Genomic DNA, 13359 nt, shown 5'->3' with positions numbered 1-13359 from the left:
ATAGTTTTAGCCATTTCATAGGTGATGTGAAGATTAAATGAAAATGTATGTACATAAATTCTCAGAGTAGTGTTTAGAAATATTAGCTATTATTACTCATGAAGTGAATATTATTATTATTTTTAGATGTAGTAGGAATGGATTTATTCAAGGAGAATTTTCCTTTTTATCAATTAGATACAATTTATAAACAGAAACTATAGATGAAATGCGTTTAGATAGTGAAAGAACATTTTAATGAGTACATAGGGGTGCCTGGGTGGCTCAGTTGGTTAAGCGTTTGACTTGGCTCAGGTCATGATCTCATGGTTTGTGAGTTCGAGCCCCACATTAGGCTCTGCGCTGACATTGTGGAGCCTGCTTGGGATTCTCTCTCTCCTTCTCTTTCTATGCCCCTCCCCCACTTGCACACACATGTACACACTCTCTCAAAATAAACTTTAAAAAATAAAAAGAGTACATAAAGACTTACATAATATCTTCAATCTAAGACTATAGTTATACAATTTTAGTCATTATTGTAAAAAACAATTTAAAACATTAAGGGAGAATTTTAAAAAGAAATGGTATCACTCATAGCCTTTACACCCTAGCATAAAATTTTATATTCTCTTTAAGTATCTATTCTCTGCGTATTTTTACATTTTCTAAAATCATAGAACACATGTAAGATAAAAGGTTATTTGTAACTATTTTACCTCTAAGGATATCTAGGAAGAGAGCTAAAATATTTCTGAGCATAAAGCAGTGAAAATAAGCTTTTTATATTTTATTTTCTGAAAATTATTTTACCAAGTCAAAAGGGAAATTAGGATAGGTGTGTGTTTCTTAAGATCCTATCACATTCCTAATAACCATTCTTAGAAGCTACATGTTGAGCTCCAAGGAATGCATTGATCAGATTGGCTTAGTTAACCTTTAACAAATAATCTCTCAATCAATGTAGTTTCAGTTTTGGCATGCTAATTTTACATTTTGTAGTTACAGTAGTGTTGCCCTATATCAATAATTTTAAAAAATGGATCAATATTATAAAGTGGTTCAATGAAGCATAAAATAATGATAAAATAGTAATGTAAATATTACAATTCAAATAAAGAAATAAACATAAATTGTAAATAGCACTCCAGTGCAAATATAGGTTATAAATCTGTATTAGCTGTGACAAATCTATATGTGACTTTGTACAGGAAATAAATATGTAAATTGGAAGTACAACAATAAGTATCTGAAAATTAAATTTCATTGAATGGGCTTTCTATTGTTAGTCCCCAGTGCATTGTCTCTTATAACATTTTTCTCAGTTAGCTTTTTTTTGTCATTGTTAAACGAAGCATAGTGTGGCCTTTTATCAACTGAGATTTTTCTAACACAAATATTTAATAATGGTTTCCAACTGATGCAGAATGTGAGTTCCATGAGGGCAGGGATTTTATCTGTTGATGTGCTACATTCCCAATACTTAGCACAATGCTTTGAGCTTAGTAGGTGAATATTATTTTTGACCTATTATACATGAAAATCACAGCTCAGCCATTGACTTATCAAAATTTTCTCAGGTATCCATGAAGGAATAAGTAATTTTACATCATCCCATTCAGAGGAATGAGTACAGATGGTTGCAAACTGACCTAATATGGTAATCCACACTTACTGCATTATTTTGTGTACATACTGGTGGCTTTAATAGGTATCCTCATTTGCAGACTTGATGTTGACTACAATAATGCCATAAACAAATAGTTTCAGGCCAAATCCTGCCACACACACAAAATTTTAACTGTAGGAAGCCACAAAAGCTACTGCAGCTAGTTCTCCAGCACTCTATAGTTTTAGGTATTCAACACTATCCTGCATAAAAGGATAATACAAGGCAGAAAAGGCAATATCCTAGAGGCAGGATTCAGCTACACCAGTAGAAGTAGGCAAAAAAACAAACAAACAAAAACCCTTCAGATGAATGCACTTACACCAGATGGGTTTGGGATCCTAAACTGAGGGCCCATTCTCAAGGGATGTAGCCCGTCAAGTACACTATATTCTGAAATCCTATCTATGCAGGAGTCCCAGCCCAGTATACCTAGTCAATTACAGATAAACATCTTGAACATAACTAATTTACCACTGAAAAAACATTTCTACACCCAATGCACTAATCACCATACCATCTTGTATTGATCTAAGATGAAGAGAGCTTAAAGTTTGACTTAAACACCTCCAAAGTATGGGAATTTGAGTGGAGCCTTTCAAATGCTAGCTAGTACTACCCCCAAAGCATATACACTCCTCATTTGGTACTTTTTAAATTTTAACTAATCACATCCCACCCACCACCACTCACACATACCACACTGCTCGTAAGTGTTTTAAATTACAGACAATAAACATATTATTAATTCTCTAGAAATTTATTTTCTAAACAGACATGTTGAGAGTTTACCAGCCTGTTTCATTTCAGTTTAGTAGTTCTACTACTACATAGACCTTCAAATTCCTGACTTCTGTTTTAGACAGTATCCATGTGCCTGATACTAGTTTCAGTCAATAACCATTTGATCAGATATTAGTATTAGATATTATCAAAATGCATGGTCTTCTCTTCCTTCTGTCTCCTAATACCAGTATATTTATTATCTAACATCACTGAGACCTACAGTCTCTGACCCCATTTTCTACCTTCTGTAGGACAGTAGAATGTGATGGAGCATGTGGAAGCTACAAAAGGAATATCCCAACCTACACACATTCAAAATTAAAACTCTTGAAGAACACTATGCATATTTTTCCCCATAACCCACCCCCCCACACACACACACACTACTATGGATCTCTCATTCAAACTGCCCTAGCAAGCAGAAATGGTATCAGTTGAGTGGGCATCCTTCCCTTATATCCTTTGCTAACTTCTTCCTCCTTCTGAGTTCTCTGATTCTACTCTTTCATAGATATCTACTGTCTTCTATTACCATTCTTCTCAGTTTACTTTGGGGGTTCTGATTTCTCTACTGACCCTAAGGATTCATACTGCCCACGATTTGTCTTCAGTCTAAGTCTTGGTCTGCATTATTTTGATGAACTCATCCATTACTATCTACATCCTGAAAATTCCTATACTTACATCTCTAGACTGACACCCTCCCTCATCTCTAAACTATGCCATCTATCAACTGATTGCATTATCCAGTCAGCTGTCCTACTGACAACTCGTGACCAAGGTTGACCTCAACATCTGTCTTCCTCCATACTCCTCCACCACTATAAATCTAGCATCTTCCCTTCTATTCCCCATTTTTGAAATTTAAATTACCATTCTCTAATCACCCAAATCAGAACCATAGCTGTTATTCTAAGTACAATATGTTTTCCTCTTTCCTCATTTACAGTTGATAAATAATCCTTTTCAAATTTATCTGCTAATGTAAATTAAATGAAGTCAAAGCTCAGCTTAGAGTGATTTAATGGATGAATTCCAAATTTCTCAAAATGTGTATGAATTATTTCATGAACTTACCACCTGACCCTTCAATCACATCTTTCACCTAAAACACTGATTTCCTTGAAGAAAGCAAAATACATCATATTCTCTACACCCTATTCACATGCTATTATACATACCTAATATCCATTCTTCCAACTTCCATCCTACATAATTCTATTCCACTTTAACTATTTATCTCAGATAAATATCTCAGATTTATCTCAGATTTCACCTCTTCCAAGAGGTTTTCTCTGACTTTCATAATGGATTCAGAGACCCTCCAAAAAATGCAGTCCATGTTTCAGATCTTACTTAATTGTTGGTCTATATGTCTGTTTTTCCCACTAGACTCCTTAAGAAATGGCACTGATTTCTCACAGAGCTAAATGTAGTGCTTAAAATTAGAGTGCAATACACAGTTGCCCAGTGAGTGATTGCCATACATCCAAGAGAGATAAAGAGGACTTCTAAATTCCTTGCTGTTTAGCATCCTGTTGATGAACCCACCAAGAGATCTGATTAGTCGCTTTATTTAATTATGTCCTTTAAGGATTTGGTTCTATAAAAGTAACATTTACTATAATTTTGCCTCTACTGATTATTTAATACCATCTACATTTTGTAACTGATTTAAAGTATTATTGAATGGACTGACTCATATAGTTAACCCACAAGTATAAACCAGTAACTTTATGAAAATATCCTTATTGGGTTCCTATCTCAAACAAAGGTCCCAAATTAGATATCACTTAGGTAACTCTGGCAATTTCTGCCAAAGCTTATGATATTGCTCAGTAAAAATCAATTAATAGTTTTTATTACTTGAGTGTTTACTCAGTTTTATGCAAGGCGTATTACATACCATAGTTCTTAATGGGAGGGCAATTCTGCCTTCAAGGGGACATTTAGCAATGTCTAGAGACACTTTTGGTTGTCACAACTGTGGGAGAAGTGAAACTAGAATCTAGTGGGTAAATGCCAAGAATATTGCTGAACATCTTACAATGAATATAGGACAGTTCTTACAATGAAGAATTATTCAACCCCAAATGTTAATAGTGCTGAGGTGCTGAGGTTGAAAAATCCTGTTTAACACAGAGCAACCTTGTAGGATAAGATGGTATTAATCCCTTGTTACAAATGAGAAAATAAGACCTTGAGAATTAAGTATTCAAAATTACTTAGTTAATAAGTGGTGGAACCAGAATTTGAAACCATGTCTTCAGAACCCTAAACTCATACTTTCTTCAGTACACTATGATACCTCTACTAAAATATTCAGTAACCATCATTTTTTAAATACAATGAAACCTATCTCACATGTGATTTATGATATACTGTACAATCATATCTTCTAAAATAAAATATAGATAAATTAAAAGCAGCTTCAGATCAATTCTTTACAGGTGACTATGAGAAATATGTGGTCCTATATCTTTTTTTTAATTATGATTGGAGATGATATGGTAGTTGTGTGTTTCTGGTTAGTTTTGTTTATTTCTCAATTACCTAAGTCAGCAATAAAGTTGTTAATCTGTGAAGCCTAAGGTTATTTAAATCTATATACATTTACATGCATTACCACTAATCTTCAAAACAACCATTCAAGGTAGGTGTTATTTTCCCCATATTACAAATAAAAAAACAATCAACCAGTCTTTGGAAAGACTTGGGGAACAACATGTTAAAAACAGCTTCTAGGGGCGCCTGGGTGGCGCAGTCGGTTAAGCGTCCGACTTCAGCCAGGTCACGATCTCGCGGTCCGTGAGTTCGAGCCCCGCGTCGGGCTCTGGGCTGATGGCTCAGAGCCTGGAGCCTGTTTCCGACTCTGTGTCTCCCTCTCTCTCTGCCCCTCCCCTGTTCATGCTCTGTCTCTCTCTGTCCCAAAAATAAATAAACGTTGAAAAAAAAAAAAAAAAACAGCTTCTATAGGTTTTAAGTTATCAATAACTGACAAAGAACTTTCTAAAAAAACTCAAATAATCTCAATCTATTTTTAATGAGAATCTATTCACTCTTTGATACTCATATCAGCTTTCTCTATACAAGTATTTTTTTTTAGCATGACCAGCTATAAGCTTCCTTTTTATAGTTTTCCTCCACTAAATTCGAGAAATTGTTTGATGGCAAACCATTGATTATCTTATGGTTTTATATGGAAAATGTTCCCTATGAATCAGAATTTTTATAACTAAGGCTAAAAGTACTCTTGTAATCAGTACTAGCTTTGAATTCCAATACTGAGTATTTACTAAATACACTTTCCCATTCATCCTTATCATTTTCCACTAAAGGAAATGATATATTAACCTCATGTTTAATAAACACAATAATATGTATGGAACTTCCTGAGATACATGTATTTTCACTACAAACTGAGAAAAAAATAGAAATTATATAACACTAATTTCTATGGTTAGATGTTTTTCTTAGAAAAGCATTTCTCATAATTTGACTCTATTTAGTCAGTCACATAATTAAAACAGTAAGTCGAATCACATGCATGTTTATACATACCATGGTGTGCATTATCTCTAAGTTTCCTGGAACAGCACATGTTTAATTCCTCATTAAGATAACATACACATATATAAACACACACATAAACAACCACATATATATTATTAGACATATAGAATATATGTGTGTGCCTTCTATGATAAATTAAAGAAAATAAATAAAAGCACTGCTCAACCAGTAATTTTTTTAAGTACTTTCTTTCAGGCTAGAAAGGAGAATTTACCTTACATCACCCAGTTCTGAAAATCCAAGGATAAAGCTCAAAACAACAATACAAAAGTTAATAGAAAAGAACATATAAGAAATCTTAAAATGTTGCTCTTTTTAACCCTAACAATTCTTTAAAAACACATAAAAGTTTGAGGGCTGGACTCTACTTGATCCATTTATATCTCTCCTGTGCCATCTAGCGTTTTTAGGCAATTACTATGAATCCAGAGTCTAGAATAACCTGTTAACACTTTAGCTGACCATTTAGCTTGTCTGTGTAGTCAGCCTCAGGCAAGCAAAAAGTAACTTAAATTTGGGCTGCAAAAGAGTGGTTTATTGGGTTATGAAAAAATTGCAAATGAATAGGACTTTAATAGCAAAGGAGAAAGCTTTAAAGTTAAGTTCAGGAACTGTGGCTAACAGATGTTGAGAAAACCATGCACAATGGAGCTATTGAGTCTCATTAGACTCATATACAGTATAATAGAAGCAGAATTTTGATGTGAGGCTGCACATCTGTATGTGAGAAAGTAATAGGAAAAGGACAGAACAAAACAGAACTATCCTTCCTTATTCATAGTCAAACATTTTTGCCTCTCTTGTGGTCTGGCTACTGTACCAGATTTGGTCATAATACCCACTATTAGAAGTGGCTGCCATGGATACTTCATCCTCTCAGAGTAAAATCCTACTTTACAACTTTTATCTAAACGTGCCATTAAAAACATAGGTTCTCTGCATGGAGCCAGGTAGGGATCTTTTCCTTCAAGTTCTCGGATTTTAATTCTTTTTCAGTGAGACAGTATAGCATCAGACATAAATTGCTTAATAAATCAATGTATAGAAATATTTCTCAATTTATGCCTAAAATTACTGATTTGAGAAACAACCCAAATTACTGAACCCTATTTAGATAATAGGCTGAATAATTAAAACCTAATGAGTTGACTGCATCTTGATCACTTTGGTAATATACACAAAAATAAACCCTGATCTGTATGCTCAGGTCTAATTAAAACATACTTAACCAAAATTAATTGATTGTTTCCCCAAAAGGTGAGTGTATACTGCTATTTCTCATCTGAATTATACTTCAGGTACTTTTTGAATTTTACAGGAATCTTTATTGTAGGAAAAGATGGGGAAAGTATACATATCTATTTTGTTCCCTGGCCTTCTGAGAATGTAGAGTGAAAGGTCATGACTAACCATTACTAGGAGGAAAGGGGGAGTTAGCTATTACAAGTCAGCAATGCAGTTTGTATAATAAAACTAGGCTTGATAGTGATTTTTAACCTTACCAACCTTGATGGTCAATCATTACATTGATAAATTATCAGTGTGATAACAGGTATTATTTGTAGAGCTTAAATGTGCCAAGTCCCATACGCACCTCTTTCTTTATATTTTCTCAGCCAATCCTCACGAGCACCAAGTTAGGAAACTAAAGCTTACCTAGATAAGTCCATGTAACTTGCCCAAGGTCACAATAGCCCATAAATGACAGAGCCAGATTCATTCCTTAGTTGTCTGGCACTAGGGTTCATACTCTAAACCACTCTCTCCCTAGTGACGGAGACTAGAACAAAGTCTGTCAGGGGGTCAAAACCTCTGATGTGCATTTCTCAGGCTGGTACCCTTCCAATATTACAAAAAATATCTCCATAAAAAAAAATGTTAGAATCACATCATCATTTAAAACCATTCTTTTGAGATGCAATGGAACATCTCACTCTGGATCATACCAGTGTGGTTTCTAGTCACCTACTACCCTGAGATCACTTTTTGTCAACAACTTCGTGATAATAAGTAACAAAGTTATCACAATGAGAGCATCCCAACTCAAACTCAGCTTTCTTTCTCAATAGCACGAACTCTCCCTGCTATCCATTTAGGTCCAAGATTCACACAAAGCAGTATAAGCAAACCCATTAAATAAGGCTAGAGGTAATTCTAAGGCACTAAGTATATCATGCTAGGACAAATTATAAGCAAATTTCATCTTGGTAGATAGATCTAAGTTTGAAATAGTAAACAAAACTTTTTAAGTATCACTTGTCTTTACTACTCTCTGTTAGTTAAGTAGCACTCTAGGCCAATGCTTGGAATTGCTCTCTTACCTTCACCCTAAATCCAAAACTGAGAACTTTACAAAAATAAAATACATCTTTCAGCTCCAGAGGAAAGGGGTCTTTCCCTGTTTAGGTCCCCAATCTGTCCACTTTGGATTTTTATAAAGATTATTCTTCAAACAGATATGAGTATCCAATAAAATTCTACCCCTAGTAATCCTGTTCTATTTCTTTGTTGTTTTCCTCTGATCTATGATTTTTATCTGCCCCCTTTTTCCCCACATTTGTAGGCTCAAGAGCCAAAGCTGGAGGACCAGTCTGCTTGAAGAGTTGGTCACTATATATATAATACCCCACTAAAAAGGAGAACTATAGACCCATTTCCATGATGAACATGGATGCAAAAATCCTCAACAAGATATTAGCCAACAGGATCCAACAATACATTAAAAAAATTATTCACCACGACCAAGTGGGATTTATACCTGGAATGCAGGGATGGTTCAATATCCACAAAACAATGTGATTCATCACATCAATAAAAGAAAGGACAAGAACCATATGATCCTCTCAATAGATGCAGAGAAAGCATTTGACCAAATACAGCAGCCTTTCTTGATAAAAACCCTCAAGAAAGTAGGGATACAAGGATCATACCTTGAGATCATAAAAGCCATATATGAATGACCCAACGCTAATATCATCCTCAATGGGGAAAAACTGAGAGCTTTCCCCCTAAGGTCAGGAACAAGACAGCATGTCCACTCTTGTCACTGTTATTCAACATAGTATTGGAAGTCTTAGCCTCTGCAATCAGAAAACACAAAGAAATAAAAGCATCTAAATCAGCCAGGAGAGGTCAAACTTTCAACAGGTCATCCTCGCAGATGACATGATACTTTATATGGAAAACCCAAAAGATGCCACCAAAAAAACTGCTAGAATTGATTCACGAATTCAGCAAAGTTGCAGGATATAAAATCAATGCACAGAAATCGGTTGCATTCCTATACACCAACAATGAAGCGACAGAAAGAGAAATCAAGGAATCGATCCCATTTACAGTTGCACAAAAAACTATAAAATACCTAGGAATAAATCTAACCAAAGAGGTAAAAAATCTATACACTGAAAACTATAGAATGCTTATGAAAGAAATTGAAGAAGACACAAAGAAATGGAAAAAGATTCCATGTTCCTGGATAGGAAGAACAAATATTGTTAAAATGCCAATACTACCCAAAGCAATCTACATATTCAATGCAATCCTTATCAAAGTCATACCAGTATTCTTCACAGAGCTAGAACAAATAATCCAAAAATTTGTATGGAACCAGAAAAGACCCTGAATAGCCAAAGCAATCTTGAAAAAGAAAACCAAAGCAGGAGGCATCACAATCCCAGACTTCAAGCTATACTACAAAGCTGTAATCATCAAGACAGTATGGTACTGGCACAAGAACAGATACTCAGATCAATGGAATAGAATAGAGAACCCAGAAATGGACCCAAAAATGTATGGCCAACTAATCTTTGACAAAGCAGGAAAGCATATCCAATGGAGTAAAGACAGTCTCTTCAGCAATTGGTGCTGGGAAAACTGGACGGTGACATGAAGAACAATGAACCTGGACCACTTTCTTACACCATACGCAAAAATAAACTCAAAATGGATGAAAGACCTCAATGTAAGACAGGAAGCCATCAAAATCCTCAAGGAGAAAGCAGGCACAACCTCTTTGATCTTGGCTGCAGCAACTTCTTACTCAACATGTCTCTGGGGGCAAGGGAGACAAAAGCAAAAATGAACTACTGGGACCTCATCAAAATAAAAAGCTTCTGCACAGTGAAGGAAACAATCAGCAAAAATAAAAGGCGATTGACAGAAGGGGAGAAGATATTTGCAAATGACACACCAGATAAAAGGTTAGTATCCAAAATCTATAAAGAACGTATCAAACTCAACACCCAAAAAACAAATAATCCAGTTTAGAAATGGGCAAAAGACATGAATAGACACTTCTCCAAAGCAGACATCCAGATGGCCAACCGACACATGAAAAAATGCTCAACATCACTCATCATCAGGGAAATACAAATCAAAACCACAATGAGATTCCACCATACACCTGTCAGAATGGCTAACATTAACAACTCAGGCAACAACAGATGTTGGCGAGGATGCAGAGAAAGAGGATCTCTTTTGCATTACTGGTGGGAATGCAAGCTGGTGCAGCCACTCTGGGAAACAGTATGGAGGTTCCTTAAAAAACTAAAAATAGAACTACCCTATGACCCAGCAATTGCACTACTAGGCATTTATCCAAGGGATACAGGTATGCTGTTTTGAAGGGACACATGCACCCCCATGCTTATAGCAGGACTATCAACAATAGCCAAAGTATGGAAAGAGCCCAAATTTCCATCGATGGATGAATGGATAAAGAAGAGGTGGTATATTATACAATGGAGTATTACCCGGCAATCAAAAAGAATGAAATCTTGCCATTTGCAACTATGTGGATGGAACTGGAGGGTATTGTGCTATGTGAAATTAGTCAGTCAGAGAAAGACAAAAATTATATGACTTCACTCATATCAGGACTTTAAGAGACAAAACAGATGAACATAAGGGAAGGGAAAAAAAATAATATAAAAACAGGGAGGGGACAAAACAAAAGAGACTCATAAATATGGAGAACAAACAGAGGGTTGCTGGAGGGGTTGTGGGAGGGGAGATGGGCTAAACGGGAAAGGGGCATTAAGGAATCTACTCCTAAAATCTGCTTCACTATATACTAACTAATTTGGATGTAAATTTTAAAAAATAAAAAATAAAGTTAAATTACAAAAAAAAAAAAAAAACGACTGAATTATAACCTCCTGAGAATCTAAATTTTTCACCTGAAGATTAATGTAATAAATTGAGGAATTACTGACTTGAGTTTCACAGACTGCTATGAGATCCATACATGGAATTCAAAGTGCTATTTTATTGAAATATTAATAAAAATTATGTTTTTTAATAAAAACTATATGTTGAGTAAAAACTGTATATGGATACATGTACTTTTCTACTGCACACAAAATTCCATATATATATATATATGGGATATATATATATATATATATATATATATATATATATGATGAGTATATTCTTCTCTAAGAAGAGAATTGGGGCTTTCATAAAATTCTCAAAAAAAAAAAATCTGTACACCTGAAACTAATATAACACTATGTTAACTAGACTGGAATTAAAATAAAAAACTTAGGGGTGCCTAGGTGGCTCAGTTGGTTGAGTCTCTAACTCTTGATTTCAGCTCAGGTCATGATCCTAGGGTCCTGGGATAGAGTCCCAAGGTGGGCTCCATGCTGAGCATGGAGTCTGTTTAGAATTCTCTCTCTCTCTCTCTCTCTCTCTCTCCCTCCCTCCCTCTGCCCTGTTACCCTGCTCTCTCCAAAAAATATAATAAACAAAAAGACAAATAAATAAATAATGAGGTAGAATTAACAACAGAAGTGAAACCTTAAAAGCCTTGAACCTCAGGTTCTTGTGCTTCTGTTCTAGCATTTTCTAAGGAAATAACATCCTACTTGGTGTATTTCAAGTTCATCCATCTTCCTAGACCTTTACCATTTAGATCCTGCAGTAAATTCCAGGCCTTGAAAGATAAACCTCAGTGCAGCTGATCAATAAAGAGATAAGTCTAAAAGTAGCTTAATTAGTAGTATGTCAGTCTTTTCCACCAATTAGTAAAAAGAACAGAATTTAATTATAACTAAACCATCATTCTTCTCCAAAGAAGAGGAATATCTTTAATTCCAAAAGGATAAAAAAAGGAAAAATATCCAGCATGCAGCTTTTATGACTGACCTCTCACAATTTTCTGCTATTAACAATTTCACTTAATAGATGATCTTCATTACCCTAGACATAAAGGGTAGCAACAAAGAACACAAAGCTTTATTTTGAGTGTAGCCCAAAATCCATTAGTTTAAAAGTGTCAATGTTTTATGCTTTTGAGAAACTGTATAAATTGCACTTGTTTATGTAAGTTCATTTTCAAATGTGTGAACACAAATGTCTATTGTCTATGAGGAAAGTTCACGCTGAGCTTCAAGTGAATTGTACAATTGAGCTCTAAGCTAAGCAGCAGCCTCTGCCAAGCTAGCCATTTTGGTAAGTGGTCCTAAATTTCATACAGGGGCAAATAATTTTTTATTGTTTTCCCAGGGGGAGAAAGCTCTGTTCAGAGGGCAGACCAGTAATGATTTTCTTTTCTGCTGACTTTGCTTTTCTTCTTTTTTAAACAAAAGAATGAGGCTGTGATTTTTAACTTCTTTTGTTAAAACTGTGCAAAAGACCTAATAACCTGTGTCCTTAAAGCCCTGCCTTATTTTTGCTCCAGATACCATTAAGATCTTTCTCCACTCAGCAATTTCTCCTTGGTTTTGTTTGTTTGTTTGGGTTTTGGGTTTTGTTTTTTTTTTTTTTAAGAGAGAAAGGGAACGCGTGGGGAAGAGGGGGTAGAGGGAGAGAATGAGAAAGGAGAAAAAAAAGAGAGAGAGAGAATCCCAAGCAGGCTCCACGCAGTACCACACAGCCTGATGCAGGGCTCCATTCCACAACCCTGGGATCATGACCTAAGCTGAAATCAAGAGTCAGAGGCTCAATGGACTGAACCTACCCAGGTGCCCCAATTTCTCCTTTCTAATGCAGTAATGGTAATTCACTGTTTGTATTCCCAGAGAACTCTTTGGAATTAATGTGGCTAACTTCTTCTGTCTTTTTAGTAATTTAGTGTCTTTCAGAACTATATTAGATACAACATAGCCTCAGAGAAGTTATTCAAATTGGTGAATAAATCTTTTGAGTACATTCTCCATTAAAATTTAATAGCTGGCACTAGGGATTCTTATGATGGAACTATCCTGTATCTTGAGTGTGATGGTGGTCACACAAATCTACACATGTAATAAAAGTGAATAAAACTAAATATAAACACATACACATACATACAAACGAATCCTTTTAAGACTGATGAATCTAAATAAGGCTAATGATCAATGTCAATT

This window comes from Lynx canadensis, chromosome B1 (assembly GCF_007474595.2).
Source record: "Lynx canadensis isolate LIC74 chromosome B1, mLynCan4.pri.v2, whole genome shotgun sequence".
NCBI lineage: Eukaryota > Metazoa > Chordata > Mammalia > Carnivora > Felidae > Lynx > Lynx canadensis.
This window is presented reverse-complemented; position numbering follows the sequence as displayed.